The sequence below is a fragment of the Coregonus lavaretus genome, assembly GCF_964263955.1.
Source record: "Coregonus lavaretus genome assembly, chromosome: 40".
In the NCBI taxonomy this organism is placed as follows: domain Eukaryota; kingdom Metazoa; phylum Chordata; class Actinopteri; order Salmoniformes; family Salmonidae; genus Coregonus; species Coregonus lavaretus.
Genome location: NC_140027.1, coordinates 7724076 through 7745219, shown reverse-complemented (window position 1 = coordinate 7745219; position 21144 = coordinate 7724076).

The following is a 21144-nucleotide window of genomic DNA, read 5'->3' as shown; positions in this document are numbered from 1 at the left end:
AGGTCCAGCATGTGTAAGCAATGAGGGGAAAGCAATTGAGGCCCATTATCAGGTAGCCAATCAGTCCCCATTCAGTACAGCTCCGACCCACACGTCCACTTAGACACTAATATCAGCCTTTCAACACCAGTGGCTTTGCTAGCATGTGAAGCGCTAGCTTGCGAGTGACGCACAAGGCCATTCATTGACAGCCTTCTGTGTTTTATCATAGGGCGGTTAACGTTCGATGCTAGTATCCCGTTGCTCTCGTTACTCGTTACGCCCACACACAAGGCATCATTACCAAACCCCTAAAAATATAAATCTATCAAGGCAGCTTGAGCTTCAATGTATATAAGGCCTACTTACTGGTGTAGACAAAATGACAGTTCTCTAAATGACAGAATTTCAAATGATAGATGACTATAAATGACAAAACGCTCTGCCTAAATAATAGGACACTGAATGACGGAATACTAAATGACAACACTGACAGAACACCAAATGACAGAATACTAAGTGACTAAATTATATAAAACGAAATGACAGAATAAATGACAGAAATGCCAGAATTCGAAATGACAGCCTGACTGTTGATCACTCGTCATCAGCTCAAGATAGTTTTAAAATGTACAGACGTCATTAGTCCTTGTGCGATCAGTCAGAAATAGTCTGTCCACATTAAAAGTGGCTGGGGAATAGGGTCAAAGTGTGTGATTCTCCATTCCAACTCTATGGGACTGTATTTGGACGGTGACGTTTGCAGGCTTTTCGGGCTGGCTGTCACAGATGGGGAGACTGGTTGCCAGAGGGGCTCGACAAGTGTTTGGATGGGGAGAGAAGGGCCCAAGACATATGGAATGAACCAGAGACAAGTGGAGGCAGGGAGAACTTTGCCATGCCTGGCTTTGCTACATAGTCACTGTCTGATGCTGGAAGATAAGGAGGACTTTTAGGATTTGAACCAATATGGACTTGCAATTCAGAAGAAATAGAGTAGAAATGTTTGAAAGCTTTCAGTTGGACCAAAAAATATTTTTGTTATTTTTTACAGATTTGCCTGTGTACATTAATGCCTGTTAACTGGTTCTATGAAAAGTGTCCAAACAGCTACTTCCACAGGAAGTTATTTGCAAAGATATTCTATGCTGTATATTCATGAAATATTATACCAGGAGAAAGCAACCAGTGCAGGGTGTTGTTGTTGACCTTTGACCTTTGGGTCATATACAAGAAAAATACTTGGACTTATCTATTCTACAGTGAAAATACCAGGCAGTTAGACTATGCAACTGCATTCCCACTTCTAGCTAGTTGACCTCTAAGTGTCATGGTGAAATAGTTGCTGTTAGTGCATAACAATATCCTCCACCTCAACATGAAAATGAGAAAGAAAACGAAAATATAAAAGATTAATCTTCTCTTTGACAACTTATTTTCAATTCCCTCAGATTTCATTATCGTAGTGGCACCAACCTTTTGAGGAGCCATTTGCTCTGCCTAAGGCAGTGCATGGTCTGTTTCTCCTACCCAAAGGATAGCAAGATTAAGTGCTTATCATTAGTAGCTAGTGGTTTTTTGATTTTGGATTCATCAGTTTTTTTAACAAGTTCCCTAGATTCGTATGGATCCACTTATAAGTGTCACAACATCTTAGACAAAAGACAAAATCTATTTTCGAATATATCACTGTTGGAGAGTGTCATTGTGTCCAATCCTTGCCACTTGAAGCACAGTCTTGGCAAAGGCTTAATACCTGTTGCCATGGTACAGTGGGGAGTACAAGGAGCCATGATGATGTCCAATTTGCCAGTTCAATGTGTGATAAAATGAGTAATTGGTTTCCAAGAAACGTATCGACAAATGCACACAACACACACATGCTTGCATCTGCACACACATACTGTATGCTGTACACACACACACACACACACACACACACACGTTTCTCGGATTAGATCAAAGGATACCCACAGCCAATAACCACAGTCTGCCATTGAAATTCTCCATCTCCAACATGTCCATTCACATGCACACACAAAGAGATCAACAGGCCCCATTCAATCTACTATGAATACTAATTCAGTACACACATTGTTCCAGCCCGTATGGGATTATGAATGGAGATTGATCCAAGAAAAAGTGTCTATTGACCAATGTTTCTCATTAGATGTTCAAAGCTTCCAGGGCCTAAGTGGGGAGATCCAAAAAGCCCCATAGTCCCTCTTTGCAGTTTACAAACTACCTTTGAAGAAGATGGACACATCCATTCTATGACTGGAATCCAATAGAAATCCAATATGTGGATGAACACCCAACAGCAACAATCTAGTGAACCATACTTTCTGTTTTGTGTCTCCCGAGTGGCACAGTGGTCTAAGGCACTGCATCGCAGTGCTAGCTGTGCCACTAGAGATCCTGGTTTGAATCCAGGCTCTGTCGTAGCCGGCCGCGACCGGGAGACCCATGGGGCGGCGCGCCATTGGTCCAGGGTAGGGGAGGGAATGGCCGGCAGGGATGTAGCTCAGTTGGTAGAGCAATTTGCAACTCCAGGGTTGTGGGTTCAATTCCCACAGGGGGCCAGTATGAAAAATAAAAAAATAATGTATGCACTCACTAACTGTAAGTCGCTCTGGATAAGAGCGTCTGCTAAATGACTAAAATGTGTCTAGTATTTTTTATTACTATAGAAACCTAACAGTCTTATTTGATAGCACCTGAAGCCATGTTGACCATGTTCATTAAGGCACGCAACAGAAAATGCTTTTAAATATTCTGCAACAGAAAACTAAAATGACTGTTTCTTATTAAAACAAGTCCCAGTCCTGTTTCATTTAACTTTTCTCCGGTTGGTGCCTTATGAACATGAGCCAGGTCTGATCTGTGGTGTGTTTCCCACCACTCACCACTAGAGGGCGGAGTTAATTTTAAGTGACTAAAAGCCAATTTATGCTTGATCCGAAAATGTTTCGTATGGAGGGTGTGACGCAATTGCGGAGCCTCCGGAGGCTTGCAGAGGCCAAATCAAGCTCCGTACGACATCGCTGTGCGCCTCTCAAATGTTGTAACAATGCGGAGGACTCCGAATAGCTACGTGTAGCTCCGCATTTACATTATTGGTTGACGGTAAGTGGGGGTGGGAGGTTTTGTATAAACACAAACTCACTTCCTTGACAACAGCTCTGCTCCGCGAAGCGCAAAAAGTATGTTTGCTCTGACTTCTGCGGAGGCCACATTGCAGTAAACGCTGTACGGCCACAGCAGACGTCGGATTGACCATGCAGCGCCTTTTAGGCAGATGCGCACATGTATCTAACGGTCTCTAGTGGAATGGAACCCACTGCATCATCACTAATGAAACTAGGTCAGTCAGCACTCTGTCTGTCCATTCAATTAGCACGCACCCAGCCTCATCAGCCTCCATTCAACCCAAAAACCAACTCCGTTTTTCAACACAACGGTCGGAAAGTCAATGATGGAAACAAACAACCTGCAATGAAACAGAACTCTGTTCCCAGAACTCTCACAGCCTCATGAAAAAAGGGTTCATGGTGGTCACTGGTCGGGATTACATATGGAATTGATATGTTTAGTCTTAGGCTAAGGCATTATCCATTGGTTGCTTGGAGGAACCGTCCTTGTTATGATCTATGGGCTAGTGTAATTTGGGATTTGTAGAGAGTTCTCTCGATTTAGACCTCATCGACTCTGTGTTTGTAGATGTTGCTAATAGGCTATACCAGCTCATTTCAATACCAAGCATTCTGAACATGCAACAGCTCATGCAAATTCAACAGTATAAACAGCCAATTAGGCTTCTATTCCCCAACCGACTTGGCCCCTACCACTGAACGTGATTTTCACACTAGGACCTGGTTATAATCCAACACAATAACGGCTGGAGTTACTCAAACATTTGTCAGTAGTAGAACAGAAATGCATGTTAACTAAAATGTTTTTGGACAGTATTTCTCTGTCACTGTCAAGGATTCGTCTGGACACTCCTTTCAGGAAAGCCACTGACCCAGTTTCCATGACGGCCGGGGGTCGCTACGCACCGTCTCCAGAGTAACGCGGCCTGTGTGTTCCACTGATGCGAGCGGGTGGTCAGTGGGGTGGACAGCATCAGAGGACTATAGGGCCCTGGGGACAGCGGCTGGACATGGGGGACATGACATGGAGCCATAACACAGCTATGGAGGAAGCTAGCAGTTAGCTAGCCACTATAATCACCCTCCATAGCCCCTGTATATAGCAATAGCATACAGTAGCATAGGCGCTACAGGGCTGTGCTAACGCAGTCATACTCATACGTCAAACTCAGTCTCCCTGACCTACAAAACACTCTGAGACTCCTGGTACTCTTTGCCAGCACCTTGCTAACAAGAGAATCTACTGTACGTCTATTATTAGTAACGCTGTATTTCTGGCTATAAAAACATGTCTAAAAACATCCCAAAACACGTCACTTAGCCCGGAAATAAATACCAGGCAAATGGATGACATAAAGATCATGTTATTTCACCTCTGTGCTCCCAAAACAACATTCCAATGGCCCTCCATCTAAATATTTCAATTTCCACAAAAAAAGAGGGCTTAATTTTCAACACAAACTCAACCCAACAATTAAACCTCTGGAGACTCTGCAGAGGGCATCTTACCAGCCTAGAGTCTTTAGGGTTCAGAGGCAACAACGGACTGCCTCTGACTGAGTGCCTGGGGACAGTTAATGTCAGAACATGTTAATAGGCTTGAGCAGTGCTCGCTTCTCTCCAAGCCTTTTATGCTGTTCCAAAGGCATCTCCCTGACAGATCTCAGCCAGTGTTTCTTGGCTGTGCTCGCCTCTTCGGTCACACTTTATTTGGATAGTCCGGATTTTCCATCTGTAAATGCTCTACAGATGGTCCTACTATCAAAAAACGATCTGTTGATAAGCAACTGCTTGCTAAGGTTAAAGTTAGGGTTAAGTTTAGAATAAGGGTTAAGGTTTAAGGTTAGGGTTAGGTTTAGAGCTAGGGTTAGAGTTAGTAGAAATGTTACTGATACTCTGTAGAGCATCTACAGATGGACTATCCAAATAAAGTTACCGCCTCTTCAAACTGTCAATCAACTGATCAATTTCACTTTATATATCCTTATGTATAGCTTATGCAAGATGGGGTAAGGCTTGGTTGAGTTACATTTCTAATATTATAAATGTGCATTGGGTAAAATAAATTGATATTAGCAATATGTCAAAAATAAAAGAAGAATGTGGTGATAATTTTCTCAAATAAAATCTTTCAGATGACACTCCACTGTTGATTGTGTCAGAAATCTATATTGGATCTATTCAAATGTAAGCTGAGGTTCCCACATTAAGGAAGACTGAATAGGCTAATGAGCCAGTTGGAAGAAACAGAGCTTACATGTAAGAGTCACGAGTCAGTGTGTTGTTATGACAGTGCCATGGGGGAGAGGAGACAGACAGACAGACAGGCTGCGACAGTGTACTAGTGTAAAGCGGACAGACAGGAGGACAGACTGTACAAGCAGAGGCAGGCGCTGTGATATGGGACCTACACCAGACAAAGAGAGAGAGTGGTATGAACTCCCTGTCAAGCAGATGCCGACGCAGTGTTAGCTCCGCAGTGTCGGCTGAGAATTAGCCTGTGGTAGCTGCCAGACTATATTCCATGGTGACTCTTTAGAAGAGGAAATATTTGATATTGCCCTTGCTGACAAATTCTTAGATTGTATGATATGATTAGGGCCAATGTGAGTAACATGCATATAGATTTCATGTTCGCCCCTTATGACAGATAGAAGAATTAGTAATTGTGTATACACATGCATTAGTAGAAAACTTAATTTAGCATGAGCACTCAATTCAGTTGCATGTGCTTATAGGGACTAACATATTATTCTTAATATAAATTATATTCTAAAGTGCTATCCATCCAAATCAAATCAAATGTTATTTGTCACATGCGCCGAATACAACAGGTGTAGACCTTACCGTGAAATGCTTACTTACAAGCCCTTAACCAACAATGCAGTTCAAGAAATAGAGTTAAGAAAATATTTACTAAATAAACTAAAGTAAAAAATTGAAAGTAACACAATAAAATTACATAACAATAACAAGGCTATATACAGGGGGGTCAAAATCAAAAGTAACAGTCAGTACTGGTGTGGCCACCAGCTGCATTAAGTACTGCAGTGCATCTCCTCCTCATGGACTGCACCAGATTTGCCAGTTCTTGCTGTGAGATGTTACCCCACTTCCACCAAGGCACCTGCATGTTCCCGGACATTTCTGGGGGGGAATAGCCCTAGCCATCCAACAGGTCCCAGACGTGCTCAATGGGATTGAGATCCGGGCTCTTCGCTGGCCATGGCAGAACACTGACATTCCTGTCTTGCAGGAAATCACGCACAGAACGAGCAGTATGGCTGGTGGCATTGTCATGCTGGAGGGTCATGTCAGGATGGGCCTGCAGGAAGAGTACCACATGAGGGAGGAGGATGTCTTCCCTGTAACGCACAGCGTTGAGATTGCCTGCAATGACAACAAGCTCAGTCCAATGATGCTTTGAAACACCGCCCAGACCATGACGGACCCTCCACCTCCAAATCGATCCCGCACCAGAGTACAGGCCTCGGTGTAACGCTCATTCCTTTGTCGATAAACGCGAATCCGACCATCACCCCTGGTGAGACAAAACCGCGACTCGTCAGTGAAGAGCACTTTTTGCCAGTCCTGTCTGGTCCAGCGACGGTGGGTTTGTGCCCAAAGGTGACGTTGTTAACGGTGATGTCTAGTGAGGACCTGCCTTACAACAGGCCTACAAGCTCTCAGTCCAGCCTCTCTCAGCCTATTGCGGACAGTCTGAACAATGATGGAGGGATTGTGCATACCTGGTGTAACTCAGGTAGTTGTTGTTGCCATCCTGTACCTGTCCCACAGGTGTGATGTTCGGATGTACCGATCCTGTGCAGGTGTTGTTACACGTGGTCTGCCACTGCGAGGACGATCAGCTGTCCGTCCTGTCTCACTGTAGCGCTGTCTTAGGCGTCTCACAGTACGGACATTGCAATTTATCGCCCTGGCCACATCTGCAGTCCTCATGCCTCCTTGCAACATGCCTAAGGCTCGTTCACGCAGGTGAGCAGGGACCCTGGGCATCTTTCTTTTGGTGTTTTTCAGAGTCAATAGAAAGGCCTCTTTAGTGTCCTAAGTTTTCATAACTGTGACCTTAATTGCCCACAGTCTGTAAGCTGTTAGTGTCTTAACGACCGTTCCACAGGTGCATGTTCATTAATTGAACAAGCATGGGAAACCGTGTTTAAACCCTTCACAATGAAGATCTATGAAGTTATTTGGATTTTTATGAATTATCTTTGAAAGACAGGGTCCTGAAAAAGGGACGTTTCTTTTTTTGCTGAGTTTAGGTCCTGGATGGCAGGAAGCTTGGCCCCAGTGATGTATTGGGCCGTATGCACTACCCTCTGTAGCGCCTTACGGTTGGATGCCGAGCAGTTGCCATACCAGGCGGTGATGCAACCGGTCAGGATGCTCTTGATGGTGCAGCTGTAGAACATTTTGAGGATCTGGGGACCCATGCCAAATCTTTTCAGTCTCCTGAGGGGGAAAAGGTGTTGTCGTGTCCTCTTCACAACTGTCTTGGTGTGTTTGGACCATGATAGTTTGTTGGTGATGTGGACACCAAGGAACTTGAAACTCTCGACACACTCCACTACAGTCCCGTCGATGTTAATGGGGGCCTGTTCGGCCCTCCTTTTCCTGTAGTCCACGATCATCTCCTTTGTCTTGCTCACATTGAGGGAGAGGTTGTTGTCCTGGCACCACACTGCCAGGTCTCTGCCCTCCTCCCTATAGGCTGTCTCATTGTTGTCTGTGATCAGGCCTACCACTGTTAATGATGGTGTTGGAGTCGTGCTTGGCCACGCAGTCGTGGGTGAATAGGGAGTACAGGAGGGGACAAAGCACACACCCCTGAGGGGCCCAGGTGTTGAGGATCAGCGTGGCAGATGTGTTGTTGCCTACCCTTACCACCTGGGGGCGGCCTGTCAGGAAGTCCAGGATCCAGTTGCAGAGGGCGGTGTTTAGTCCCAGGGTCCTCAGCTTAGTGATGAGCTTTGTGGGCACTATGGTGTTGAACGCTGAGCTTTAGTCAATGAAGAGCATTCTCACATAGGTGTTTCCTTTTGTCCAGGTGGGAAAGGGCAGTGTGGAGTGCGATTGAGATTGCGTCATCTGTGGATCTGTTGGGGCGGTATGTGAATTGGTGTGGGTCTAGGGTTTCCGGGATGATGGTGTTGATGTGAGCCATGACCAGCCTTTCAAAGCATTTCATGGCAACCGATGTGAGTGCTACAGGGCGGTAGTCATTTAGGCAGGTTACCTTCGCATTCTTGGGCACAGGGACTATGGTGGTCTGCTTGAAACATGTGGGTATTACAGACACGGTCAGGGAGAGGTTGAAAATGTCAGTGAAGACACTTGCCAGTTGGTCCGCGCGGGGTCTGAGTACATGCCCTGGTAATCCGTCTGGCTCTGCAGCCTTGTGATTGTTGACCTGCTTAAAGGTCTTGCTCACATCGGCTATGGAGTGCGTGATCACACAGTCGTTCGGAACAGCTGGTGCTCTCATGCATGCTTCAGTGTTGCTTGCCTCGAAGCGAGCATACAAGGCATTTAGCCCGTCTGGTCCAGAAGCTATTTTCGGTCATAAGAGACAGTAGCAGCAACTTTATGTAAAAATCAGTTACAAACAATGCAAAAAAACTAACAAAATAGCACAGTTGGTTAGGAGCCCGTAAAACGGCAGCCATCCCCTCCAGGCCATTATGGTACTCATTTAAGTGAAGTGCCTCCACAGTTAATACTAAGTGTCTCTCCAGTTAAGAAGGGCCTCTACAGTTAAGATGAAGTGTCCCTACACTTAAGGGCCTCTACAGTTAAGATGAAAAATGTCTTAGTCATTACCAGCCCCTCCAAAACATTTAAATACAGGATATTATTATTATAAAAAATGTACAGTGAGGGAAAAAAGTATTTGATCCCCTGCTGATTTTGTACGTTTGCCCACTGACAAAGACATGATTAGTCTATAATTTTAATGGTATGTTTATTTGAACAGTGAGAGACAGAATAACAACAAAAAAATCCAGAAAAACGCATGTCGAAAATGTTATAAATTGATTTCCATTTTAATGAGGGAAATAAGTATTTGACCCCTCTGCAAAACATGACTTAGTACTTGGTGGCAAAACTCTTGTTGGCAATCACAGATGTCAGACGTTTCTTGTAGTTGGCCACCAGGTTTGCACACATCTCAGGAGGGATTTTGTCCCACTCCTCTTTGCAGATCTTCTCCAAGTCATTAAGGTTTCGAGGCTGACGTTTGGCAACTCGAACCTTCAGCTCCCTCCACAAATGTTCTATGGGATTAAGGTCTGGAGACTGGCTAGGCCACTCCAGGACCTTAATGTGCTTCTTCTTGAGCCACTCCTTTGTTGCCTTGGCCGTGTGTTTTGGGTCATTGTCATGCTGGAATACCCATCCACGACCCATTTTCAATGCCCTGGCTGAGGGAAGGAGGTTCTCACCCAAGATTTGACGGTACATGGCCCCGTCCATCGTCCCTTTGATGCGGTGAAGTTGTCCTGTCCCCTTAGCAGAAAAACACACCCAAAGCATAATGTTTCCACCTCCATGTTTGACGGTGGGGATGGTGTTCTTGGGGTCATAGGCAGCATTCCTCCTCCTCCAAACACAGCGAGTTGAATTGATGCCAAAGAGCTCGATTTTGGTTTCATCTGACCACAACACTTTCACCCAGTTCTCCTCTGAATCATTCAGATGTTCATTGGCAAACTTCAGACGGGCATGTACAGTGGGGAGAACAAGTATTTGATACACTGCCGATTTTGCAGGTTTTCCTACTTACAAAGCATGTAGAGGTCTGTAATTTTTTATCATAGGTACACTTCAACTGTGACCCAGCCACGACCCATCTTCAATGCTCTTACTGAGGGAAGGAGGTTGTTGGCCAAGATCTCGCGATACATGGCCCCATCCTTCCTCCCCTCAATACGGTGCAGTCGTCCTGTCCCCTTTGCAGAAAAGCATCCCCAAAGAATGATGTTTCCACCTCCATGCTTCACGGTTGGGATGGTGTTCTTGGGGTTGTACTCATCCTTCTTCTTCCTCCAAACACAGCGAGTGGAGTTTAGACCAAAAAGCTCTATTTTTGTCTCATCAGACCACATGACCTTCTCCCATTCTTCCTCTGGATCATCCAGATGGTCATTGGCAAACTTCAGACGGGCCTGGACATGCGCTGGCTTGAGCAGGGGGACCTTGCGTGCGCTGCAGGATTTTAATCCATGACGGCGTAGTGTGTTACTAATGGTTTTCTTTGAGACTGTGTTCCCAGCTCTCTTCAGGTCATTGACCAGGTCCTGCCGTGTAGTTCTGGGCTGATCCCTCACCTTCCTCATGATCATTGATGCCCCACGAGGTGAGATCTTGCATGGAGCCCCAGACCGAGGGTGATTGACCGTCATCTTGAACTTCTTCCATTTTCTAATAATTGCACCAACAGTTGTTGCCTTCTCACCAAGCTGCTTGCCTATTGTCCTGTAGCCCATCCCAGCCTTGTGCAGGTCTACAATTTTATCCCTGATGTCCTTACACAGCTCTCTGGTCTTGGCCATTGTGGAGGGGTTGAAGTCTGTTTGATTGAGTGTGTGGACAGGTGTCTTTTATACAGGTAACGAGTTCAAACAGGTGCAGTTAATACAGGTAATGAGTGGAGAACAGGAGGGCATCTTAAACTAACAGGTCTGTGAGAGCCGGAATTCTTACTGGTTGGTAGGTGATCAAATACTTATGTCATGCAATAAAATGCTAATTAATTACTTAATCATACAATGTGATTTTCTGGATTTTTGTTTTAGATTCCGTCTCTCACAGTTGAAGTGTACCTATGATCAAAATTACAGACCTCTACATGCTTTTTAAGTAGGAAAACCTGGAAAATCGGCAGTGTATCAAATACTTGTTCTCCCCACTGTATATGTGCTTTCTTGAGCAGGGGGACCTTGCGGGCGCTGCAGGATTTCAGTCCTTCACGGCGTAGTGTATTACCAATTGTTTTATTGGTGACTATGGTCCCAGCTGCCTTGAGATCATTGACAAGATCCTCCCGTGTAGTTCTGGGCTGATTCCTCACCATTCTCATGATTATTGCAACTCCACAAGGTGAGATCTTGCATGGAGCCCCAGGCCAAGGGAGATTGACAGTTATTTTGTGTTTCTTCCATTTGCGAATAATCGCACCAACTGTTGTCACCTTCTCACCAAGCTGCTTGGCGATGGTCTTGTAGCCCATTCCAGCCTTGTGTAGGTCTACAATCTTGTCCCTGACATCCTTGGAGAGTTCTTTGGTCTTGGCCATGGTGGAGAGTTTGGAATCTGATTGATTGATTGCTTCTGTGGACAGGTGTCTTTTATACAGGTAACAAGCTGAGATTAGGAGCACTCCCTTTAAGAGTGTGCTCCTAATCTCAGCTCGTTACCTGTATAAAAGCCACATGGGAGCCAGAAATCTTTCTGATTGAGAGGGGGTAAAATACTTATTTACAACATTTTTTATTTCTTTGTTGTTATTCTGTCTCTCACTGTTCAAATAAACCTACCATTAAAATTATAGACTGATAATTTCTTTGTCAGTGGGCAAACGTACAAAATCAGCAGGCTATCAAATACTTTTTTCCCTCACTGTATGAGCTATGAGGTGCTGCACTTTGGAAGATTGTCAGACAAAGGGAGCCTAGAACTCAACAGCTACTTCAGCAGGTTGGCAGGAGGAAGGTAGGCAGGGTTTGATGGCTGCATGCGTCACATATACTTTAGGCCTATAGAAATGCTTGGTTAAAAGTGTCCGCTAACTATTACTTCTAGGCTATATTATAGTCTGTTGAGCTGTGGGAAATTGGCCGGCATTGCATTCTTTCCAAACGTAGATTTAAATATTTACAACAAGTCACTGTACATTTTCCTCAAGATGGAGAGGTATGTTTGAAGGGAACATATCCTTATAATATTATTCCCCCTATAAAACACTTGACTGTTACTTTAACAGTAAAATCTCCATTCCCTGTAGCCTCCAGTAGCTGTCCCTCTCATATCCCTGCTATTACCACTATTGGTCTGATACACAATGACAGGCTTTCAGCCAAGTTTGTCTGCAGTGTTTCAATTCAGAACAATGTTTCACTACAGTTTCTAATGCAGAGTGCCTGGGATATTGAAATGCATTTTACATTTGATCATGATACAAAATAGGCTTTACATATTTATAATGTTCATTTAAATAATTTAATCTAAAATGAGCAAAGACTGAATAGTGAATGTACACACAAAGGAGTTTCAAAACCATTGCAATGTCCAAGGGATACGTTTGTCATAAGATGAAGTGATCTTTGTACTGTATTGGTCCCTGAATACCGCCAATCGCTGTCCTTGGTCCTGAACTGGAAAAACGTACTGGTCTTGAACTGGAAAAACGTGCATGTATCTATCCTATTACAATTCAGTAAGGTAAAGTGAGAAAGTTTTCGATCGTTTCAGGTTTGATCATAGTGATAGTGAAATATGCTATCAAACGCATTACAGCATCACAGATAACTCTAACCACCAAACAAAATCGATACTCACTCCACTTTCCACCAACGTCTGCCTGGTCTCTCTCTCCAGTAATGCACTAAACCTACATTAAATGACAAAGTGGGATGCGTTCAATATCGTTTCGCTTTTCAAGGCAAGGGCTTGCAATTATATCTATAGTCGACTGCCAACAACGTCAATTCCAGACATCTCTTTAAAAAACAAAAGCAAAGCTTCCACATATTAGTTCATGCTGCAAATATCTCGCCCACATAGTCGTAAAAACTACCTGTTCATATTCACATCGACATGGTAAAAGGTTATGTTAAGTTTATGGAAGTGTGAAAATGAAGGTTTTCCCTCCACATAATACAGCCTACACCGGTATCTCCCTCCGATTACATTCAATAGTTCACTAAACGGATTTGAATATTTATACAAAGGATAATAATGTTAATTGTATCATTATTCGACCTTTACAGTTAAATGTTGTTTTGATATTGATAGAGCCTACATCCCAGGAATAAGCTTAAGCTTCTAAAAATAAACCTTCTAAAAGTAAGTTATTTTTACAAAGCAGTGAGTGAAGAAAGCAATGTAGGCTATCACGTGGAGACGAACAAACAAAAGAGGCGCTTCTGAGCACCTATATCTCAACTGTTTAAACACATTTCGGATAGCCTACTGAGACACTTCAAAAGGAAGGAGATATTCAAATAAACATTGTTTACCTTCACAAAGAAGTCTTGTCGAGGAAAGCGCTCTTTTTCTAACAATACTCTTCCTCTCGTGTCACTCTACACTTATCTACAGTTGACTCGAGGAGAAGCAGTGGGCAGTGGATGTGTGGCGCGCTTAGTGCGGAGCAACAGGACAGTACTCGTGCGCACTCCACTTCAGCCTGGCCAGCAGTTCGGAAGCGGAAGCCTTTGGGGATATGGATAGCCTATGAAGCTTCACTGATTAAACAAAAACAAAGTTAGCTTTTGCGAAATGCAGCCCTCAAATAATGTCCCTCTTTTGGATACAACAACGGTCCTGAGATAGGCACCCATATACTTTACTTCCTCAACGTGAAGTCATTCTGGATTGGAGTGAGTTGAATATGACACAGCTGTTCAATCAAGCACCAAACCCACCACGAAGCGTTCCATCATGTGACGTTCAAGATACAATTGCCTGTGGGTGACTTCAGCATCATAACCCATTGAATTTAAAAATGTATATATTTTATGGATAATATGAGCACTTTTGTTTTTTGGTTGGGTAGCCAACCACCCCCAAAGTTGTAATTATTTACTAAATTTTTATTGAACATTTTGCCTGATTATGGTATGGCATATGGTATTTATGTGTGCATAACCTTTACAAAGCATTACAACTAAATGTAGTACTGTCCACCCAAAGAAGAGACATATGGTCATTTATCCAATTATTTACGAGCATATGGCCTATCAGTGTAGTATGCATAATTAAAAGCCATTCTGACTCTGCCTCTCAGTTGGCTGGAAAACGTTGATTGTCCACATCTACATCGCCCATTACATCTCAACTATTATATCGCCCCCTTCCATTTCCCTCTCCACCCAAGGGAGAACTACTTTCCCTGGCACAATTTGTTAGGCCTATGTATGTTTGTTCTGGCATCAGTGAAGCTGCGACCTGTTATTCCCCGGTCTATCCATGTTCTTTCGAGCTTCTGCCGTCAAAGCGTAGCTTTGGCAACCTTTCAGCACAATGGACAGCGACAGAATTTGCCCCACAGTCTGGTATAAAATGATGCTGATATAAATTGTATCCTAATGGATTATAAAGACCTCTATAAACGTTTTTGAAGTAACAATTTACCGTGTTAGCTACAACCATAGAAATAGAATTGAATGAATTCTAATTCTATAACTCAGCACCAGAAATCTTTCAAAACCCACTCCTTCCATTAACTACCCATTATGGACAATGGCCAGTAGCCAATAAGGAACCACTATACTTCATCCCCATCTTAGCTGAACATTAAATATGAAGCACCCAGCCCTGAGGTTGCATCCCAGATAGCACCATATTCCCTATATAGTGCACTATGGAGCCTGGTCAAAAGTAGTGCACTATATAGGGAATAGGGTGCTGTTTGGGATGCATCCTGAGAGTGTGAAGGGGAGAGAAGGTCAAGGCTGTTGTGTTCATAATTGGATAAATAGAGAATTAGAAATGTTTTGCCCCTGGTTCTCAAACCAGTGGTTCCCTAAATGAGATTACACACTCTGGGTAAGAGGAGTGGCTGCCACTACACAGGGGTTTTGAGAGAGAGAGAGAGAGGTGAGAGAGGTGAGAGAGGGAGAGAGGTGTGAAAGAGAGAGAGAGAGAAAGAGAGAGAGAGAGATTATTGGTAGAAATGATAGCATTTGTAATAGTAGGGATAGTTGTGGTATTACTGTAAATAACAGTGGTGGTAGCATTCATTTTAGTAGTAATAATAGTAGCTTGTTATTTTTAATGTTTAACCTATTATTGTCCCTATTGTTTATTATATTTGTCATTCTATTGTTGTTATTTCTATTTATTATGATTTATTATTGTTTTATTTTATTGCAATGTACAGTATATTGTATACATTGATGCTTTGGCAATATTTACGCAAAGTTTCTCATGCCAATAAAGCAATTTGGATTTGAGCGAGACCTTTTAACAAGTTCCCTAAACATACAGTACCACTGTTTTCACAGAGCTTCCAATACTCCCACTAGAGCAATAAACAGACTTTAAAGGTTCCAGGCTATAGCAGCTCAGACGTTGAGAAGACGTCCCTAATGGTTACTGGCAGAGCAGAGCAGACAGTTCATTCCATTCAGATTCAGGGAAGCCCTTGACACAATGATATGGACTGCGTTCCAAATGGCACTCTTTTCCCTACATAGTGTACCCTATGGGCCCTGGTCAAAAGTAGTGTACTATATAGGGAATAGGGTGCCATTTGGGACGGGGCCATGATGACTTAATAAGGCAGCGAGGGATCCCATGACTCTTCATCACTAGCCTTTTAGTAATTAAATTATACCAGACTGACAGCAAAGACTGTATCTTATTGAAGAGGGTTAATTACTGTTAAGATGTAGACTGAGAATGTGAAAGTGTGAGAGAGAGGGGGGAGAGCGAGAGATTCAACAAGTCTAATGACACCTCCTGTCCACTACCCCGCACGCACGCATGACAGGGTGCTAAAATGTCATGGCTGGGTGTTGCTTTTTTATGTTGAAACTAATAAACATTGAAGAGCTTGGTGTATGTTTGTACAATTTTGTGTCTTACAAAGTAAAAGTAACAGCCTTTGGCCTCTTGAGGGAGAGAGAGAATGAGAGAAAGAGAGCTGTATGTTTCCATAGGACTATCGGTGGGCTTTTTGCTCTTTCAGGTGAATCATTGTAAAGCCTTGTGTTGTATAGTATATCTGCTTGTTCACAATATTTTGAATTTCATCCCTTGAATTGACCGAATTGAAATTGTATGTAATGCATGTAGCTCCGTCCACCTCATTTGATTGGCCCCTCAGGCACCCTGGAGCCTGGTTGGTTGGTAAGACGTTCCATAGATATCCGCTCCGTAGATCCGCCTCAAAGCTGCCCGTTTCTGATTTGTTCTAACAGATCTGACCATTACACCAGAGTCCGCCATCAAAACCAGCCTGTCCTTCAGTCTACCCAGCAATGGAGCTGATGATCAACCTTCTCACACACACATCTGCATAAGGTGGGTGTACAGTACTCACGTCTGTCTATGTCTGTCCATGCCACATCAAAGTTGATTTGTCATTATGCACAGGATATAGTGTAGCGTAGACAGTACAATAATATACTTACTCGCAAGCTCTTCCACAAATGCATGCACACAAACACAGATATGAAATTATAAGTATTAAATTCACACACATTACAGAGAGCAAGTTCATTACCTACCTACCTGCAGCTTTGCATAGCTCCTGACAAACTAAACTGTATTCTGTTTGACTGACCTGGTTGCCAAAGGTGTAACGACCTCATGAGTCCACGTGGGAGAGACAGGGACTGTGACCCATTAGGCACCCTATTCCCTATATACACTGAGTATACAAAACATTAGGAACACCTTCCTAATATTGAGTTGCACCCCCTTTTGCCCTCAGAACAGCCTCAATGCGCCGGGGCATGGACTCAACATGGTGTCGAAAGCGTTCCACAGGGATGCTGGCCCATATTGACTCAATGTCCTTTGGGTGGTCTTCATACACATGGGAAACTGTTGAGCGTGAAAAACCCAGCAGTATTGCAGTTCTTGACACACTCAAACCGGTGCGCCTGGCACCTACTATCGTACCCTGTTCAAAGGCACTTAAATATTGTGTCTTGCCCATTCACCTTCTGAATGGCACACATACACAATCCATGTCTCAAGGCTTAAAAATCCTTCTTTGACTTTCCTCATCCCCTTCATCTACACTGATTTGATTTAACAGGTGACATCAGTATTCACCTGGTCAGTCTATGTCATGGAAAGAGCACACTCAGTGGGTTTCAGTCAAAAGTAGTGCACTATATATGGAATAGGGTGCCATTTGGGACACAACCAGGGTCTGGGCCAGATAGACAGGTTGAACTCTGTTGCTGGAACATCTGCAGGGGCCTTCCTGCGCCAGCCAGCTTGTAAATGAGAAAGCTAGCGGGCTGACAAAAATACTTTGATTGAGCCGCAACCACCACAATGAAAAATTCAGCACCTCAATTTCATGCTTCTTCTGAGCGGTTCGCTTGTTAAACTTTAATGTCCGTATGCACTCACCCCGGTCCTCACGTATGATGGTAAGTCAGGCTTACTGAACCTTGGTCAAGGTTCATCACGCTTTTTCAAATGGCAAGAGACACTTGGACTTCTGGTACTGAAGCTTCCTGAGAATGTGGAGATAATGTAATACATCTGCAATACATCTTGATTGCATGTCTTAATTCTCGTAAATCAGTAAGCTTCATTTTTACCAGACATGAACACATTTATGAGAAATGTTATTGTGACTAAGGCTTTGTGTCCATAAAACATTTAGAACTGGACCAACTGTTAGTGAAAGTTGTTCCCTTGTTGTAGTCTGTCCTCTTGCTATTAGTGTAGATGGGTTCACAATCACAGAATCAGGTAAGGTCAACTGACTTATCCCCAGCAAGCCATCTTCTCTTCCTCACAACTAAAACCCAATTTCTGTGCCCGTTCCTACTTTATTTGCTCAAATCTAATTTTACAATGGTTTCATCAATTGCAAACTTCCTGTCCTAGTCAGCAGTAAAGGAGAGGAAACTGTGTCAGCGATATTGGGGCTCTGCAGGAGATGCTTCTCTCAAAACAAGACAACAAAAAACAATCCCATTTTGAGTGAAATCAGAACACTTGATGAATGTGAGTCAGAAATGTCAATCCACTATCTGGTAACACTTTATTTTACAAGTCTGTAACAAACCATTTATAAGGCATTTATAAATTGTGTGTTCACCATTTATGAATCATTAGTAGTCTTTTTGCAATTTAAAGTGAGTGCTATTTGTACTTTAGAAATGTTTTGTGTGACCAGTGTAATTTCTCACAACAACATGGATATGCCATTGGTAGACATTCCTGCAGTTCTTGGTAAAAGTATATGAACGCAACCTGGGATGTTTAAGGAAATATATACAGTACCAGTCAGAAGTTTGGACACACCTACTCATTCAAGGGGTTTTCTTTATTTGTACAATTTTCTACATTGTAGAATAATGAAATAACACATATGGAATCATGTAGTAACCAAAAAAGTGTTAAATAAATCAAAATATATTTCATATTTGAGATTCTTCAAAGTAGCCACTGTTTGCCTTGATGACAACTTTGCACACTCTTGGCATTCTCTCAACCAGCTTCATGAGGTAGTCACCTGGAATGCATTTCAATTAACAGGTGTGCCTTGTCCATATTATGACCAAGTCCATATTATGGCAAGAACAGCTAAAATAAGCACAGAGAAATGACAGTCCATCCTTACTTTAAGACATGAAGGTCAGTCAATCCGGAACATTTCAAGAACTTTGAAAGTTTCTCCAAGTGCAAATAAATGTAACAGACACAGCTCAACATCAACTGTTCAGAGAAGACTGCGTGAATCAGGCCTTCATGGTCGAATTTCTGCAAAGAAACCACTACTAAAGGACACCAATAAGAAAAAGAGACTTGTTTGGGCCAAGAAACACGAGGAATGGACATTAGACCAATGGAAATCTGTCCTTTGGTCTGTTGAGTCCAAATTTGAGATTTTTGGTTCCAACTGCCGTGTCTTTGTGAGACATAGAGTAGGTGAACGGATGATCGCCGCATGTGTGGTTCCCACCGTGAAACATAGAGGAGGAGGTGTGATGGTGCTTTGCTGGTGACACTGTCTGTGATCAAGGCACACTTAACCAGCATGGCTACCACAGCATTCTGCATCGATACGCCATCCCATCTGGTTTGTGCTTAGCGTGACTATCATTTGTTTTTCAACAGGACAATGACCCAACACACCTACAGGCTGTGTAAAGGATAATTGACCAAGAAGGAGATTGATGATGGACTGCTGCATCAGATGACCTGGCCTCCACAATCACCCGACCTCAACCCAATTGAGATGGTTTGGGATGAATTGGACCACAGAGTGAAGGAAAAGCAGCCAACAAGTGCTCAGCATATGTGGGAACTCCTTCAAGACTGTTGGAAAAGCATTCCAGCTGGTTGAGAGAATGCCAAGAGTGTGCAAAGCTGTCATCAAGGCAAAGGGTGGCTACTTTGAAGAATCTAAAATCTATTTTCATTTGTTTAACACTTTTTTGGTTACTACATGATTCCATATGTGTTATTTCATAGTTTTGATGTCTTCACTATTATTCTACATGTAGAAAATAGTAAAAATTAAGAAAAACCCTTGAATGAGTCGGTGTGTCCAAACTTTTGACTGGTACTGTGTGTGTGTGTGTGTGTATATATATATATATATATATATATATATATACACAGTGGGGAGAACAAGTATTTGATACACTGCCGATTTTGCAGGTTTTCCTACTTACAAAGCATATAGAGGTCTGTAATTTTTATCATAGGTACACTTCAACTGTGAGAGACGGAATCTAAAACAAAAATCCAGAAAATCACATTGTGTGATTTTTAAGTAATTAATTTGCATTTTATTGCATGACATCAGAAAAGCAGAACTTAATATTTGGTACAGAAACCTTTGTTTGCAATTACAGAGATTATACGTTTCTTGTAGGTCTTGACCAGGTTTGCACACACTGCAGCATGGATTTTGGCCCACTCCTCCATACAGACCTTCTCCAGATCCTTCAGGTTTCGGGGCTGTCGCTGGGCAATACGGACTTTCAGCTCCCTCCAAAGATTTTCTATTGGGTTCAGGTCGGGAGACTGGCTAGGCCACTCCAGGACCTTGAGATGCTTCTTACGGAGCCACTCCTTAGTTGCCCTGGCTGTGTGTTTCGGGTCGTTGTCATGCTGGAAGACCCAGCCACGACCCATCTTCAATCCTCTTACTGAGGGAAGGAAGTTGTTGGCCAAGATCTCACGATACATGGCCCCATCCATCCTCCCCTCAATACGGTGCAGTCGACCTGTCCCCTTAGCAGAAAAGCATCCCCAAAGAATGATGTTTCCACCTCCATGCTTCACGGTTGGGATGGTGTTGTTGGGGTTGTACTCAACCTTCTTCTTCCTCCAAACATGGCGAGTGGAGTTTAGACCAAAAAGCTCTATTTTTGTCTCATCAGACCACATGACCTTCTCCCATTCCTCCTCTGGATCATCCAGATGGTCATTGGCAAACTTCAGACGGGCCTGGACATGCGCTGGCTTGAGTAGGGGGACCTTGCGTGCGCTGCAGGATTTTAATCCATGACGGCGTAGTGTGTTACTAATGGTTTTCTTTGAGACTGTGGTCCCAGCTCTCTTCAGGTCATTGACCAGGTCCTGCTGTGTAGTTCTGGGCTGATCCCTCACCTTCCTTATGATCATTGATGCCCCACGAGGTGAGATCTTGCATGGAGCCCCAGACCGAGGGTGATTGACCGTCATCTTGAACTTCTTCCATTTTCTAATAATTGCGCCAACAGTTGTTGCCTTCTCACCAAGCTGCTTGCCTATTGTCCTGTAGCCCATCCCAGCCTTGTGCAGGTCTACAATTTTATCCCTGATGTCCTTACACAGCTCTCTGGTCTTGGCCATTGTGGAGAGGTTGGAGTCTGTTTGATTGAGTGTGTGGACAGGTGTCTTTTATACAGGTAACGAGTTCAAACAGGTGCAGTTAATACAGGTAATGAGTGGAGAACAGGAGGGCTTCTTAAAGAAAAACTAACAGGTTTGTAAGAGCCGGAATTCTTACTGGTTGGTAGGTGATCAAATACTTGTCATGCAATAAAATGCAAATTAATTACTTTACAATCATACAATGTGA